The sequence below is a fragment of the Delphinus delphis genome, chromosome 20 (genome assembly GCF_949987515.2).
Source record: "Delphinus delphis chromosome 20, mDelDel1.2, whole genome shotgun sequence".
Classification (NCBI taxonomy): domain Eukaryota; kingdom Metazoa; phylum Chordata; class Mammalia; order Artiodactyla; family Delphinidae; genus Delphinus; species Delphinus delphis.
Genome location: NC_082702.1, coordinates 48,260,773 through 48,276,187, shown reverse-complemented (window position 1 = coordinate 48,276,187; position 15,415 = coordinate 48,260,773). Strand labels below are relative to the sequence as shown.

The following is a 15,415-nucleotide window of genomic DNA, read 5'->3' as shown; positions in this document are numbered from 1 at the left end:
TCCACCAGGATAATCCAGAATAATCTCTACATTATAAAATCAGCTGGCTCGCCATCTTGATGCCACGTGCGATTTAACTCCCAGATCCTGTGAACGTGTTACCTTTCAAGTCAAAAGGGAATTTAAGGTGGCTTTGGGAGGTCTTCATTCCGCTTACCACACTGAAGGCCAAGGAACAAAATGGGGGAGGAAGAAAGAAATGCAACGCTAAGGATTGAAACTATTTAACATACAATGATACAAAGAGAAAAAATACCTCCCCGCTCCCACACACTTGAACACACAGGGATGAAATTCTACTCGGCAAGTCTTTCCAAGATGAGTTGCCTAAATTGTCTCCAGTAGGTTAGCATTGCCAAAATGCCTGCCTGTTTCCTTTTGAGAGAAACACACAGAGTGTGTTGAAAGCAGCTGATCATGTGATTGCAAAATAAATGGGGGACATAGAGGAATGATTTCATCTTTGCTCTGCAGAGATGTTGTTCACATTCTATCAGCATTAATTTGCAAGTCTCATGTCCTTTTTTTGTTTTTTAACTGTCCATCATTCTTATCAGAAAAACAAAATCAGCTTCCAGGTCATCAATGAAGTCAATCTAAACAGGAAGAAAAAGAGAAAACAAGAGGAAAAAGGTACTATTGGTTATATTTGAGCTTACCCATCTTCTGGTGTTGCTTTAACTATATACTGTTTTTAGCTTACAATTCTATGTTATAGTTGTAAAAAATCAAGCAGGGCATGGAGTGCATTAGTTCACAAATCTTCCACAATATCCCTGATTCCAGTTTTAATTCTTAACTATAATTGCCATTAATATTTGGTATGCATCTTTGCAGGTGTTTTTATGCGCGCCATGTACCTATTAAACAATCAGTATGAAAATATGTACTGCTCTGCAGCATGGTCTGGCTTGAGATGACATAGTTTGATATACCTTTGCAGGAAAAAGAGATATCTTTCCAGTCCATCAGAATCTCTTTTATCTGTGTACCTTAGTTATCTTAGTAGAATTCTAAGGCTTTCTATACAAGAACCGGGCTTTTTTTGAGACTTATTCTTACTGTATTTTAATTCTTCTTCCTCTTTCTTTAGTAATCTGTGGAATTTCTACAATTTCCCGTCTATGTACCCCAGGGCCATCCCCAGTGGGGACACTGCGTAAGTTCTAGCCCTGGCTCGGCAGCCACATCCTAGTTTTACAAACCCCGATATGTCATTAACCTCTTTGGATGACTACTTTCTTATCAATCAAGAGGGCCAGGAGAGAGGGTGGTGGTTTTCAAAGCATGTTATGAGCCCTGAGATTCTGTGGGGCGGCCCTGGAATGGAGGTTAGGCTGGAGATAAAGGAAGCTTGCCCTACTTTATTTAGCTCATGGTTTACAGACAAAAGTCATATTTTGTTTTGTCTTTTACCTAATAGAAGGTTTGATCCTTAGACAAAACACTGAAACTCACTGAATAGTCCGTACATCAACATCTCTGAGAGGATCCTATAGAACCTCCTGTTTTGTGAACAAGACATAAAATATCTGTAGAACTTACCTAAAATTACCTCAACCAAGTTCTAATTTACTCTTTACTTAGCTAAAAGAAAAAAAGATGGAAAAATCCATAGATTCTCTGCATTTCGGTAGACTTAACTGCTTTTAATCTGATATTTGTATTGTCAAAATCATTTTATAACTGCAGCACATTTTCATCACTGTAAAAACTCATACCTCTTTTGGAAACTCTGGTTTCTGTTTTCTAACAGCTATTTTGCAATCTACTCTACTTTCCCAAACAAGATTGATTTCTCCCAGTCGTGGCAATCTACTGGTTCAAAACTCCCAAGGCTAAATTTCTAAATTTATTTTATAATTACTCTTAGTTGTGCTACAGTAGAGATGGTAAGGGAAAGTCATAGGATAATTACCAAGAGTACAAGTAGCTGGATCTTTGGGCTGGGTGGGGGGTGTGTGTGTGTATGTACTCGTGTGCTCCTTGCCTTTCTGCAGCTATGGTTTGGGCAAGGTAATTAATCTCTGTGTAGCTATCTCTTTTTCCAGAATCTCTAAAATGCTTCTTTGAGAGTTAAATGTTATAGGTTTTACATGTTAATCACTTGGTACGATGCCTAGCAAGGAGGAGACTGCAGTTGGTCGCTAGCATTGAATTGTATGCTGTGTCAGCCCAAGAAAGTAAAACCTTACCAGCCAGTGCCAAATTGGATTTTATATATATATATATATATATATATATATATATATATATATATACATACATACATATACATACATACATATACATACATACATTATACATTTTATCATTATTGAAAGAGGATAACTTGGAACGGTTTAGGTATTTCTACTTCCTATATTTTTTAATAAAAATCTTAAAAATTCATGAAAGTGCATAATTGATCTCATTGTTTAATCATGGAATATATAATCTAAACAAACAAAATAATATCAATACAAAAAACACCATGGAGCGGATAGCACGGTCTTACTGGACCACTAAAGCAGAGGGAGAAAATACAGAGTAATATAAAAGCTAAAGCTTACCTGCCCGGCGTCCAGAGCAGACACGGCAAAATTGATAATGTCCCTCTTTTCAGATATGCAGAATGATCTTATTGGCAGCACACAGTTCAGGCAGCCACCGTCATAACAAGAAACGCATAAGGGATGAGTCCTATTTTTATCACCCCCATTCTAATGTAATGTTATAAGAGGGGCTCATAAAAACATAGAGAACGTTAATGAATCTATTTCCTCCGAATAAAAACAATAAAGCATAAAACCAACAAGTAGTAGTTATATGAACTTTTTTGTTGTTGTTTACTAAAACATATTTAGAAAAATATACCTAAAGTGAATAGTCAATATAACAAAGGAAGAAGACTGGAAAATAAGGGGGATAGTGAGCTGATTTTTAAAATCTGATTTAAAAGAATAATTTTTACCACAATAGAGGATAATTTGAAGCAACAGAGCCTCAGTAAAATGCATATTAATCAAATACAGAACTGAAATGTGCCTATAAATTTATAACTAGTGCGGAATGAACGTAATAGTCAAAGATACAAAGTAAATTCCTAAGTATTGCACTTTTATTTCACTTTCAAGTTCTGAAAGCAATTCTTGTAAAATATATTTTGCTTTAAATAAATTCAGAATACAATGTCTTCGAAACACACATTTTTACAACATATTTATCTGGTTGCTAAACGCAAAAAGCATGGAAAAGCATGGAAACAGAGAGCCGACAAAACTCAAGTAAAATAAATTATACACTCATTTGCAAATATAGAATCGTAGAATATTGGAACTAAAAACCTTTTTAAGGGTTAACTGACCCAACCTTGCCTTTAGTTTTTATCTTTGTACTAATATGTTCCCTTTAACCATTTATATTTTTTATCTCATATATAAGAGAGATATATTCTCATAAGAATATATATGTATACATATAAGAATATGTATTTATAGAAATCACCTGGGTTTTTTTAATGGGATGATATAAATAATTTAATGTCTTTTTTCCCGCTTTTGCATATTAAAATGAGAGAAAGATCAACTGACTCGACCAAGCATGTAGTCAATCAATCAGAAATTAGGAGAAATCCCTGTGGCCCGGGATCTTTTGTTCAGTGTCTCTTCTGTTGTACATTTCACTCAATAGGAAACTTCAGCCAATTAACTATGCATAGAATCCTTTCATCTATAAAGTCACAAATACTACATAACTCATATGAGTACAAAGAATAAGATACAATTTTCAACGACAAAATACTTACACGATTATTATATTGGAGTCCATTTTGCCTAAATATATGAAGAAACATGTAAGGGCTGCTAGAAACTTAGGAAAACAGGGTCAGCAACGTGAGTTAGAGCAATCACATTTGAATGAGTACTAAGATGAATACTGTAATCCACAATGAAATTGTGTTCCTTGGACCATATTAACATATATAGCTAAGTATAGTTTCTTGAGAGAACCTTTGTTTTCCTCTATAGTAACAAATCCTTTGAATCCAGACTTAGGTAAGTGATAAAAATTTAACTGCAACTTGCCCTCTGTGTACATGGCAGACATGTCTTAGATCATAAATGAGAGTAAAACATTGCAGGTTATTCCAGAGACTCCTTTATTATCACTGTTTTCTCTACAAAGTGAAGACTTATAGGTGTATTAAAGGTAGGTCAAGTGATTATTTGTATTTTGAGGTCTTGATTTCACACTTTAAGAAAAAGCAGAATACTATTTTCCAGTATTGTTTCTGATAGGAATGTCTATTTGAAAATTAGCAGTTCCTTTTCTTTGAAATTGAAGTATAGTTGATTTACAATATTGTGTTAGTTTCAGGTGTACAGCAAAGTGATTCAGTTATATATATTTTTTCAGATTTTCCATTATAGGTTATTACAAGAAATTCAATATTCCGTGTGTTAAGAGTAAATCCTTGTTACTTATCTATTTTATATATAGTAGTGTGTATATGTTAATCCGAAACTCCCAATTTACCCCCCTCCCCCCACCTCCCTTTCCCCTTCGGCAACCATAAGTTTGTTTTTTATGTCTGTGAGTCTCTTTCTGTTTTGTAAATAAACTCATTTGTATTATTTTTTAGATTCCACATAAAAGGAATAAAAACAAAGATAAACAGATGGGACCTAATCAGAAGCGTCTGCACAGCAAAGGAAACCATCAACAAAACGAAAAGACAACCTATGGAATGGGAGAAAAATATGTGCAAATGATGCAACCAACAAGGGGTTAATTTCCAAAATATACAATAACGAAAAAACAAACAACCCAATCAAATAATGGGCAGTAAACCTAAATAGACATTTCTTCAAAGAAGATATACAGATGGCCAACAGGTACGTGAAAAGATGCTCAACATCGCTGTTAGAGAAATGCAAATCAAAAACCACAATGAGGTATCAGTTCACCCAGATCAGATTGGCTATCATCAAAAAGTCTATGAATAATAAAATGCTGGAGAGAGTGTGGAGAAAAGGGAACCCTCCTACACTGTTGGTGAGAATGTAAACTGGTGCAGCCACTATGCAAAACAGTACGGAGGTTCCTTAAAAATCTAAAAATACAAGCTACCATATGATCCAGCAGTGCTACTCCTGGGCATATATCTGGAAAAGACAGGAAGTCTAATTCAAAAAGATATATTCACCCCAATATTCGTAGCTGCGGAAGCAATCTCAAAATGAATGGATAAAGAAGATGTGATACATACACACACACAATGTAATATTACTCAGGCATAAAAAAGAATGAAATAATGCCATTTGCAGCAACATGGATGGACCTAGAGATTATCATACTAAGTAAAACAAATCAGAGAAAGCAATTACTTTTAAGAATACTAGGCACAGCTTAAAACGTTTCATGAAAGGAGCAAATTTATGGGGGGAAATATCTTAATGAGCCAACTTCTAGGAATGAGCAGGTTCAGCAGAACTGTCAGAAATCTGCCACTAAGCTCGATGCATGGTGTCCTCCCAGTTCAAGTCATTTTATATTTTGTTTCTTTGAGAATATTTTCATACCATCATTCTTGTTTACTTGCAGTGATCACCATTTCAGATGTATCCAAGCAGTTCTTCTTTCACAGGCTACCCTTGGTGAAATTGATCCAACCAGCAGGTTGTATACCAATTAAAAAGCTTATTTATAGTGAATATATTTGCAGTCTCTCTCTGCAGTTGCGTTGTGTCTTCTGTAATTTACAGTGTATCAGACTTTTAACTCCAGCTTCCTATAATAAAACTTTGGGGTTACTTATTTTAAGAGATGACTTTTGGGCTTCCCTGGTGGCGCAGTGGTTGAGAGTCCGCCTGCCGATGCAGGGGACGCGGGTTCGTGCCCCGGTCTGGGAAGATCCCACATGCCGTGGAGCGGCTGGGCCGGTGAGCCATGGCCGCTGAGCCTGCGCGTCCGGAGGCTGTGCTCCGCAACGGGAGACGCCACAACAGTGAGAGGCCCGCGTACCGCAAAAAAAAAAAAAAAAAAAAAAAGAGATGACTTTTTTTATTGCTTGACTCATTGAATAGTAGATTCAGGGGAAAAGGCCTTTATTTTAGGCTGTCAATATAGGGGCCTCTCGCAACGCATATCTATTTAAGTATCTATTCATTAAAACTAAATAATGCTAAATATTCAGTTTTTTAGTTCAGTAGCCATCTTTCAATGTGCAATAGCCACGTGTAGCCTGTGGCTGTTACATTGGACAGGATAGATACAAGAACATTTAGATCATCACAGAAAGTTCTATTCAACAGGCCTGTAGATTCTATTATTCCTAGATGAGATCCCAAGATATATGGATATCAAAGAGTTAAAATTCTCCTTTTTCACATGTAGCTCTTTGTCCAGAGACATCAAATGACTTAGTTAAGCTCATGTCAATTAAATCACTAAACTTAAAAGGAATCTCTGTGTAAGTGTGAGTGGATATTCTTGAATGTGGTTATCGTGGTTGGGGATTATCAAGTCTTAAAATTGGATTTAGATATGTGTTGATGATTTTTAAAATTTTTCTGAAATGCATTGGGGTATAATTTACATAAGCAAATACATCCCTTTCAAGTACAGATTTTCATGAATTAAAATATGTATACACTAATATAAGTACCAACATCTCAAGATACAGAACATTTCGTCACCTCAAGAGGTTCCCTTGAGACCCTTTCCAAATACCACTAATCTGCTGTCAGGACATATTAGATCTCTCTTTTCTAGAGTTCAAAAGAGTAGTCATGTATACTTAATGTACTCTTTCCTGTTGGGTTTACATCCTGTATACTTGCTAAACTCACTTTTTTTCAGTAGCTTTTTATGAAAATTCTTTAGAAAGTTCTACATAGATGATCATACCGTGTGTAAAGACAATTTTATTTCTTCATTTTTAACAGTATGCATTTTATTTCTTTATCTAGCCATTAGTTCCTTGGCTAGAAGCTCCAGAATAACACTGAATAGAAATGATAAGAATGAACATCTTGTATTGTTCCTGAAGTTAGAAGGAAATAGCCAGTCATTCATCATTAAGCATGAACTTAATCTCTAGGTTATCTATCCATCAGTCATAGGAATTTGACCTTATGCAGTTGTGGGAGCTGGTCAAGCAGTGTCTTTAAAAGGCTGTTGTCTTTGTATCTGATGCTAGATGTTAAGTCAACAGGGCAGGGAGTTAAAGAGGGAAGCTGAACGTAAGATGGGGTGATGATGGACAAAATGGAACCCACAAACATGAGCTGGAACCTATGAGACTAGATTGGAACCTGCGTATGTTTGCATTGTCTTCAGCCTTGATGATGCGGGTGTCTTTCAGGAGAAGCTGGTGCCCTCTGAGCTAAACAGGCTTCGAGCCCCCAAATCAGAGGAACTGAAAGAGGATCTGGCAGAAGAACAACTGCAGGTATGGCTGCTGCCCTATGAATAGAAAGACCCAAATTCCCTCTAAGCACTGCTATCACTGCATCCCACACATTTTTATAAGTTGTATTTTCTTTTTCATTTAGTTCAATTTTAATTTCTCTTGTGATTTCTACTTTGACCCATGTAGAAGTATCGTCTTTTTTTTTTAATACATTTTTAAATTTTATTTTTGGCTGCACTGGGTCTTCGTTGCTGGGCGTGGGCTTTCTCTAGTTGCAGAGAGCAGGGGCTACTCTTCCTTGCGGGGCACGGGCTTCTCATTGCAATGGCTTCTCGTTGCGGAGCACAGGCTCCAGGCGCGGGCTTCAGTAGTTGTGGCATGCAGGGTCAGTAGTTGTGCACGGGCTTAGTTGCTCCGCAGCATGTGGGATCTTCCCTGACCAGGGCTCGAACCTGTGTCCCCTGCATTGGCAGGCAGATTCTTAAACACTGTGCCACCAGGGAAGCCCGAGAAGTATCTTTTTTAATCTCCAAGTGTTTGGAGATTTTTTCAGCTGTCTATCTGTTACTGATTCCTAGTTTAATTCCATCATAGTCAGAGAGCAGACATTGTATGGCTTCTTTCAAAGTTGTTAAGGAGTGTTATGGCCCAGAATGTGGTCTGTCTTGTGAATGCTGCTGTGAGCTCGAGAAGAATGTGATGTCTACTGTTGATGGATGAAGCTGTCTGTAGGCTACATTATATCCATTTGATTGATGGTGTGTTGAGTTTAGTATGTCCTTATTAATTTTCTGCCTGCTGGATCTGTCCATTTCTGCTACAGGGATGCTGAAGTCTCCACCTCTAACAGTGGATTCATCTATTGCTCCTTGTAGTTCTATCAGTTTTTGCCTCATGTAGTTTGATTTTCTGTTGTGGGCACATAAACATTAAGGATTGTTATGTCTTCTTTATCATGGAATGCCACTCTTCATCCCTGATCACTTTCCTTGCTTTAAAGTCTACTCTGAAATTAATATAATTATTCCTGCTTTCTTTTGATTCTTATGATATATCTTTCTCCATTCATTTACTTTTAATCTATATCTAATCTAATGTATATTTAAAACAGGTTACAGACAACATATAGTTGAGTCTTGTTTTTTGATCCACTTTGACAATGTGTCTCTTGAATGTATTTAGACCGTTGACATTTAAAGTGATTATGAGATAGTTGGATAACCTCTACCATATTTGTTATTGTTTTCTATTTGTTGTCCTGTACTGTGTTCCTATTTTTGGCTTCCATCCTTTTTCCTTTTTATATGGTTTCAACTGAGCATTTTATATAATTCCATTTTCTCAGTTATACTACTTTTTATTTTTTTAGAGGTTGCCCTAGAGCTTCCAATATACATTTACAAAAATCCAATTCCACGTTCAAATAACACTATGAACTTCATGAGTAGTGCGAGTACCTTATAATGACAAAATAATCCTAATTCTTTCTCCCTTTCCTTTGTGTTATTGCTGGCATTCATTTCATTCATATACATGAGGATATACGTATATAAGAATACATAATCAAGTATGTTGTTGCTATCAGTATTTTGAACAAATTTTTATTTCCTTAGATCAATTTAGAATAAAAGTTTTTGAGCAACTATATGGCGATAAAATGGACAACCCAGAAGAAATGGACAAATTCTTAGAAAGGTACAACCTCCCAAGACTGAACCAGGAAGAAATAGAAAATATGAATAGACCAATTGCTGGTACTGAAATTGGATCAGTAGTTTAAAAACTCCCAACAAACAGAAGTCCAGGACCAGGCAGCTTCACAGGTGAATTCTAACAAACATTTAGAGAAAAGTTAACACCTAGCCTTCTGAAATTCTTCCCAAAAATTTCAGAGGAAGGAACACTTTCGAACTCATTCAGTGAGGCCACCAGGACCCTGCTACCAACACCAAAGATATCACAAAAAAGAAAATTACAGGTCAGTATCACTGATGAACATAGAGGCAAAAATCCTCAACAAAATACTAGCAAACTGAATCCAACAGTATGATCAAATGGGATTTATCCCAGGGATGCAAGGATTTTTCAGTATCCACAAACCAATCAATGTGATACACCACATTAACAAACTGAAGAGTGAAAACCATACGATCATCTCAGTAGATGCAGAAAAAGCTTTTGACAAAATTCAACATCCATTTTTGATAAAAACTCTCTAGAAAGTGGACATCGAGGGAACACACCTCAACATAATAAAGGCCATATGTTACAAACCTACAGTTAAAATCATGGTCAGTGGTGAAAAGTTCAAAGCATTCCCTCTAAGATCAGGAACAAGACAAGGATGCTCACTCTTGCCACTTTTATTCAACATAGTTTTGGAAGTCCTAGCTACAGCAATCAGAGAAGAAGAAAGAATAAAAGGAATCCAAATTGGAAAAGAAGCAGTAAAACTGTCACTGTTTGCAGATGACATGAAACTATACATAGAGAATCCTAAAGATGCTACCAGAAAACTACTAGAGCTCATCAATGAATTTGGTAAAGTAGCAGGATACAAAATTAATGCACAAAAATCTGTTGCATTTCTACATACTAGCAATGAAAGATCAGAAAGAAATTAAGGAAACAATCCCATTTACCATCACATCAAAAAGAATAAAATACCTAGGAATAAACCTACATAAGGAGGCAAAAGACCTGTACTCAGAAAACTATAAGACACTGATGAAAGAAATCTAAGATGACACAAACAGATGGAGACCTACACCTTGTTCTTGGATTGGAAGAATCAACATTGTGAAAATGACTCTACTACCCAAAGCAATCTACAGATTCAGTGCAATCTCTATCAAATTACCAATGGCAATTTTTCACAGAACTAGATCAAGAAATCTTAAAAATTTGTATGGAGACACAAAAGACCCCAAATAGCCAAAGCAATTGTGAGAAAGAAGAACGGAGCTGGAAGAATCAGTTTCCTTGACTTCAGACTATAGTACAAACCTACAGTAATCACAGCTGTATGGTACTGGCACAAAAACAGACACATACATCAATGGAACAGGATAGAAAGCCCAGAAATAAACCCACACACCTATGGTCAATTAATCTATGACAAAGGAGGCAAGAATATACAGTGGAGAAAAGACAATCTCTTTAATAAGTGGTGCTGGGAAAACTGGACAGCTACATGTAAAAGAATGAAATTAGAATGTTCTCCAATACGATATATAAAAATAAACTCAAAATGGATTAAAGACCTAAATGTAAGAGCAGATACTATAAATATAGACAGAACACTATGACATAAATATAGAGGAAAATATAGACAGAACACTCTGACATAAATCGTGGCCATATTTTTTTGGACTCAGTTAAAAAATGGGCAGAAGACCTGGGTAGACATTTTTCCAAAGAAGACATACAGTTGGCTAACAGGCACATGAAAAGATGCACAAATTGCTAATATTAGAGAAATGTGACTCAAAACCACGAAAACCACGAGGTATCACCTCTCACCTGTCAGGATGGCTATCATCAAAAAGTCTACAAATAATAAAAGAGAGGGTGTGGGGAAAGGGAACCCTTGTACACTGTTGGGGGGAATGTAAGTTGGTGTAGCCGATATGGAAAACAATATGAAGGTTCCTCAAAAAACTACAAATAGAACTACCATATGATCCAGCAATTCCACTCCTGGGTATATATCCAGAAAAAAAAAAAAAAAAAACAGTAATTTGAAAAGATACATGCATCCCAATGTGTGCAGAAGTTTTATTTACAATTACCAAGATATGGAAGCAAGCTAAGTGTCCATTAACAGATGAATGGATAAAGAAGAGGTGGTGTTTGTGTGTGTGTGTGTCTGTGTGTGTGTGCATATCACTTAGCCTAGAAAAAGAATAAAATTCTACCATTTGCAATAACATGGCTGGACCAGGAGTGTATTATGCTTAGTGAAATAAGTCAGACAGAGAAAGACAAATACTTCTGTTATCGCTTATATGTGGAATCTGAAAATAACAAAATAGAAACAGACTTACAGATATAGAGAACAAACTAGTGGTTTCCAGGGGGGAGAGAGTAGTAGAGAAGGGCCAAGATAGGATTAGGGGCTTAAGAGGTACAAACTACTATGTATAAAATAAATCACTTACAAGGATACATTGCACAGCACAGGGAATATAGATATTTTATAGTAACTTTAAATGGAGTATAATCTGTAAAAATTTTGAATCACTGTTGTACACCTGAAACTAATATTATATATACATCAACTATAGTACAATTAAAAAAAGAAATTACCATCATGTAAAGATCCCATTATAGGAATAAAATGTAATATATATAGTAATGATATGGATAAAACTTTGAAAAAATTGAGTGATATACCATATTTCACTTATTATAAATGTACTTTAATATCTCTGAAATCAAAATACGTCTTATTTTCTTTTTTAGTGGTAAGTAAAATAATAGTACAATGTTACTTTCTTAACTTTGATGAAATATGAGAAAAGAAACCTTGAATAAACAGACAAATATTATGTTTAAAAAAAAGCAATTGAGAAACAGGGAGATTGTTTTGTTAGTCACGAAAGAAATGTCTAAATATGTCTAAGATTGCTAAATTATGTATAAGACTGGCTGTCTAAAGGCCAATAAATTACATTATCAATATTTTGTGGTTTACCTCTAACTTTATTGAGCTGTAAACTGCTTGCACATTTATCGGTTGTGGGTTGTTAATCAAATATACTGTGATCACAGAGTTACACCTCCAAGCGTTTCAGGTGAGAGTCCAGCAGAATTTTTATAAAATGCTCTGACATTGTAAAACAGTAATCAGTACTTTGTCTCTTTCTAGATGCAGCCCCGTAGCTCACCGTGTTTTCTATACCGAGATGCCTTTTGGGTTCAGAGGGATGCCGTGATAGCCCTCATCCCCTGCACATCTTACTAGAGGTTTATTTACAATGTACACTCCAGACACAGCACGTGCAGCATACTGAAAGGATTTCCTAGGTAAGAAATCGGTGTACGGCAGTCCCAGAAGACCCTCATTTATCTTCCAGCCAGTAAATTCCATCAGTATGTTTAAAGGAGGACAAAACTGCCTGAGTTGTCCCCCCAGAGCAGGAGTAAACAGTTACAGACCCACTGTTAACCCTTTCTTACCCAGGCATACTAACAAATAATTCTTCCATGAATTATTTAGCCCTTGTTTTGGGTGGCGGTTAATAATACATTTTTTAAAAAAGGCAAAATCATAATTTTTATACAAATATGAAAACACAGGCCACCGATGTTTATATACCTCACAAATTAATTAGCAAGTCAGCAAAATGTTCCATTGGTTCAAAGGAGAATTCGAACACCCACATAAAGGCAATCAGGAATGCTGAAATGAATTTACAAGTAAATGCTAAACTAATCAACATTTGTGGCACAATAATCAATTGCATTCCTCGAGATTAAATTCATTAGCATTCCTCTAGAAGAATAATTTATGGTACTATATATTTCCTACTACCTACAGAGTTATAAGTAGCTCAAAAATACTGAATTAGAAAACCTGGAAGGGGAAGCTAGACAGAAACCCAGTAATCATTTGTGCAGGCGGGTGTGCATTTCAAAATGTCTCACAGTTTTTCCTGACAGTGGCCACTTTTATCAGGTGTTTACCTAGAAGCGGATTTGCTGGATCAGGGGTATTCCAGCGTTCAGGTTTAGCGGATACTGACATATCTTTCTCAAGGGATTGTGCCAATTTACACACTCATCAGCCATGTAAAATTCTTTATACGCTCTTGAAAATTAGGACGTTCTGAACCTCAATTCAGATCTACAGAGGGTGAATGTTTAAACGGTCTCCTTTGTAGTTCTCGTGCATCTCAAGTCGCTGCAAGCGGTGACTAGAACTCAGTCTGAGCTCAAGTCCACTGAAGCCAAGGGCAGGAGGGTTGATAAGGGCTGGGTGAGAGGGAGCGCACAGGCGATGTGTGTTTGTTGGATGGAGTTACCCCGGAGGAAAAGTATACTCTCTCTTATCTTTGGGACAGGAGGTTGTTTTCTAACTAAGAACAAAGCACATATCAAAACTGGGCTCTTACAATCTCACAGGAACTGGGGAGTGTAGGGACGCTATCTCCCTTTACATTCTAAGAGCTGGGCTGTAAAACTGCGAAGAGGCTTTTAAAGAGATTTATATCTCAAAGGGGCAGGGAAAAAAAAATTGTACCAGTTTTCTAACATACACGTTCTAGAAAAGGGAGGTCTGGTGCCTAGAGTCAAGAGAATCCTGTGCAGAGTTTGGAGAAGCTGAGGGTAACATTAAGGCCCTCTTGGTCTATATATCTAAGTTTCTTAAAAAGCACTAAAGCAGTCGTACAGAGCGGGTGTACATCAGTGAGAATTGTACAGAAAAAGTAGACTTGATGCGGGGGGGGTGTGTGCGTGCGCATGTGCGTTCAGGGAGATTGATTGACTTACACTAATTGGTTGATGAGGCTGTTCGGGCTGGCAAATCTGAAATTTGCAGGGCAGGCTGGAGACCCAGGGAAGAGTTGATGTTGACCTTGGGTCTGAAGGCTGTCTGCTGGCAGAAGCCTCTCTTCTTCAGGGGGACCTCAGTCTTTTCCTCTTAAGGCTTTTAACTGAGTGGGTGAGGCCCACTCACACCCTGGAGGATGGTCTCCTTTACTCAAATTCCACTGACTTAAAGGTTCACCTCGTCCAAAAACTATCTTCATGGCAGCATCTAGACTGACATTTAACCAAATATCTGGGTACCGTGACCTAGCCAAGTTGACACATGAAATTAATCCTCACAGGCAGTGAGCCTGGTCTCCAGAGAAACGCTCTAAAGGGCTGTATGGGGATTCCGAAAGTGTTTTTCTGAAAAGTAAGTGTTTCTGAGAAACATTCCTCTACTACTTTTATTGAATAAATCAGTTACCTAATGGGGGAAATTCAGATAACTTGACATAAACTAGGTTCTTGTGAATTTTTATAGTTTCAAAGAAGCATAAACCATCATCATTTTTCTCTTCTGGGTCATGAAGCTGGCTTTAGAATATATGAATATCAGAAGAGTGCCCTGAGGTAAAGAAGATACCACTTTTTAAGGAAAAGATCCAATTTGGGAAGCAAGAACTGTGCTTTCCGTGGCCGGATAGGTAAGAAGACTCTGACCTTCTGACGATAAGAGTATTATTTCTGTCACGGCAGGGGACCCCGCACACAATCTGAGAAGTGAAGAGATTTGCAATTTACATCTTCATTGTGATACAGCAAAAAAAAATGCGATGCGGAAATACAGCTTTTCTTAGAGTTAGTCTACACACCTACAACCCATGATAAGAATTAGGTGTAGTTAGCCTTAGAAATGATAAGTTGAGATACTGTGTAGTTCTCAGTACTTGGGGAGAGCAGGAGACAGAGAATAAAATAGGAAGATGCATCCAAGCACTAAATAGAGATGTTAAGAAAACTCCACCTGCGGCAAGCCTGTTATCCACCTGATGTGTTGTTGCTGTCTCTCAGATCATTGGATACACCTTAAAATGCAAATTGCTCCTTTATAGATACTGGCAATTCTCTCTCTTCAGAGGACTGAAGGTAATTTTGGTTTTCTACCCAGGGCCCTGCTTTTTCAACTTCTAAAGTCCTATGTAAAGGTGAAGTTATTTTAATCTACTCCCACAGGTTCCTGCTTCTCCTAGAGCCTTCATTATTATCCTTTACTATTCGGGTCTGAAGAGTCTACTAACGAACAGCGGCTCCTAACAAAAAAGGAAATGAAACCGATCTACGACGCAGATTCATGGAAAGGTACATGACGGCTATTTAATCACGTGTCAAAGATCAACAGTGTGCATAATAACAGTGAATTATTACTCTAGTTTTCAGAGTCCATACCCTATTTTTCGTATCCTACGTCCTCCTGGTTTTTATTATAATTCTTATCGAATACTGAAGAGTAGCAGAATATACCACCTGAAAAGGGCACTCTGG

At 37.0% G+C, this 15,415-nt stretch overlaps 1 long non-coding RNA gene across 1 annotated transcript; it reads left to right on the top strand.

The window, feature by feature from the left end:
• Window positions 1–7,402: 7,402 nt before the first annotated feature.
• Window positions 7,403–14,545, top strand: LOC132416303 (uncharacterized). Its single transcript, XR_009517542.1, has 3 exons — window positions 7,403–7,435; window positions 12,267–12,424; window positions 14,464–14,545. It is a non-coding gene; the product is annotated as an uncharacterized lncRNA (long non-coding RNA).
• Window positions 14,546–15,415: the final 870 nt, after the last annotated feature.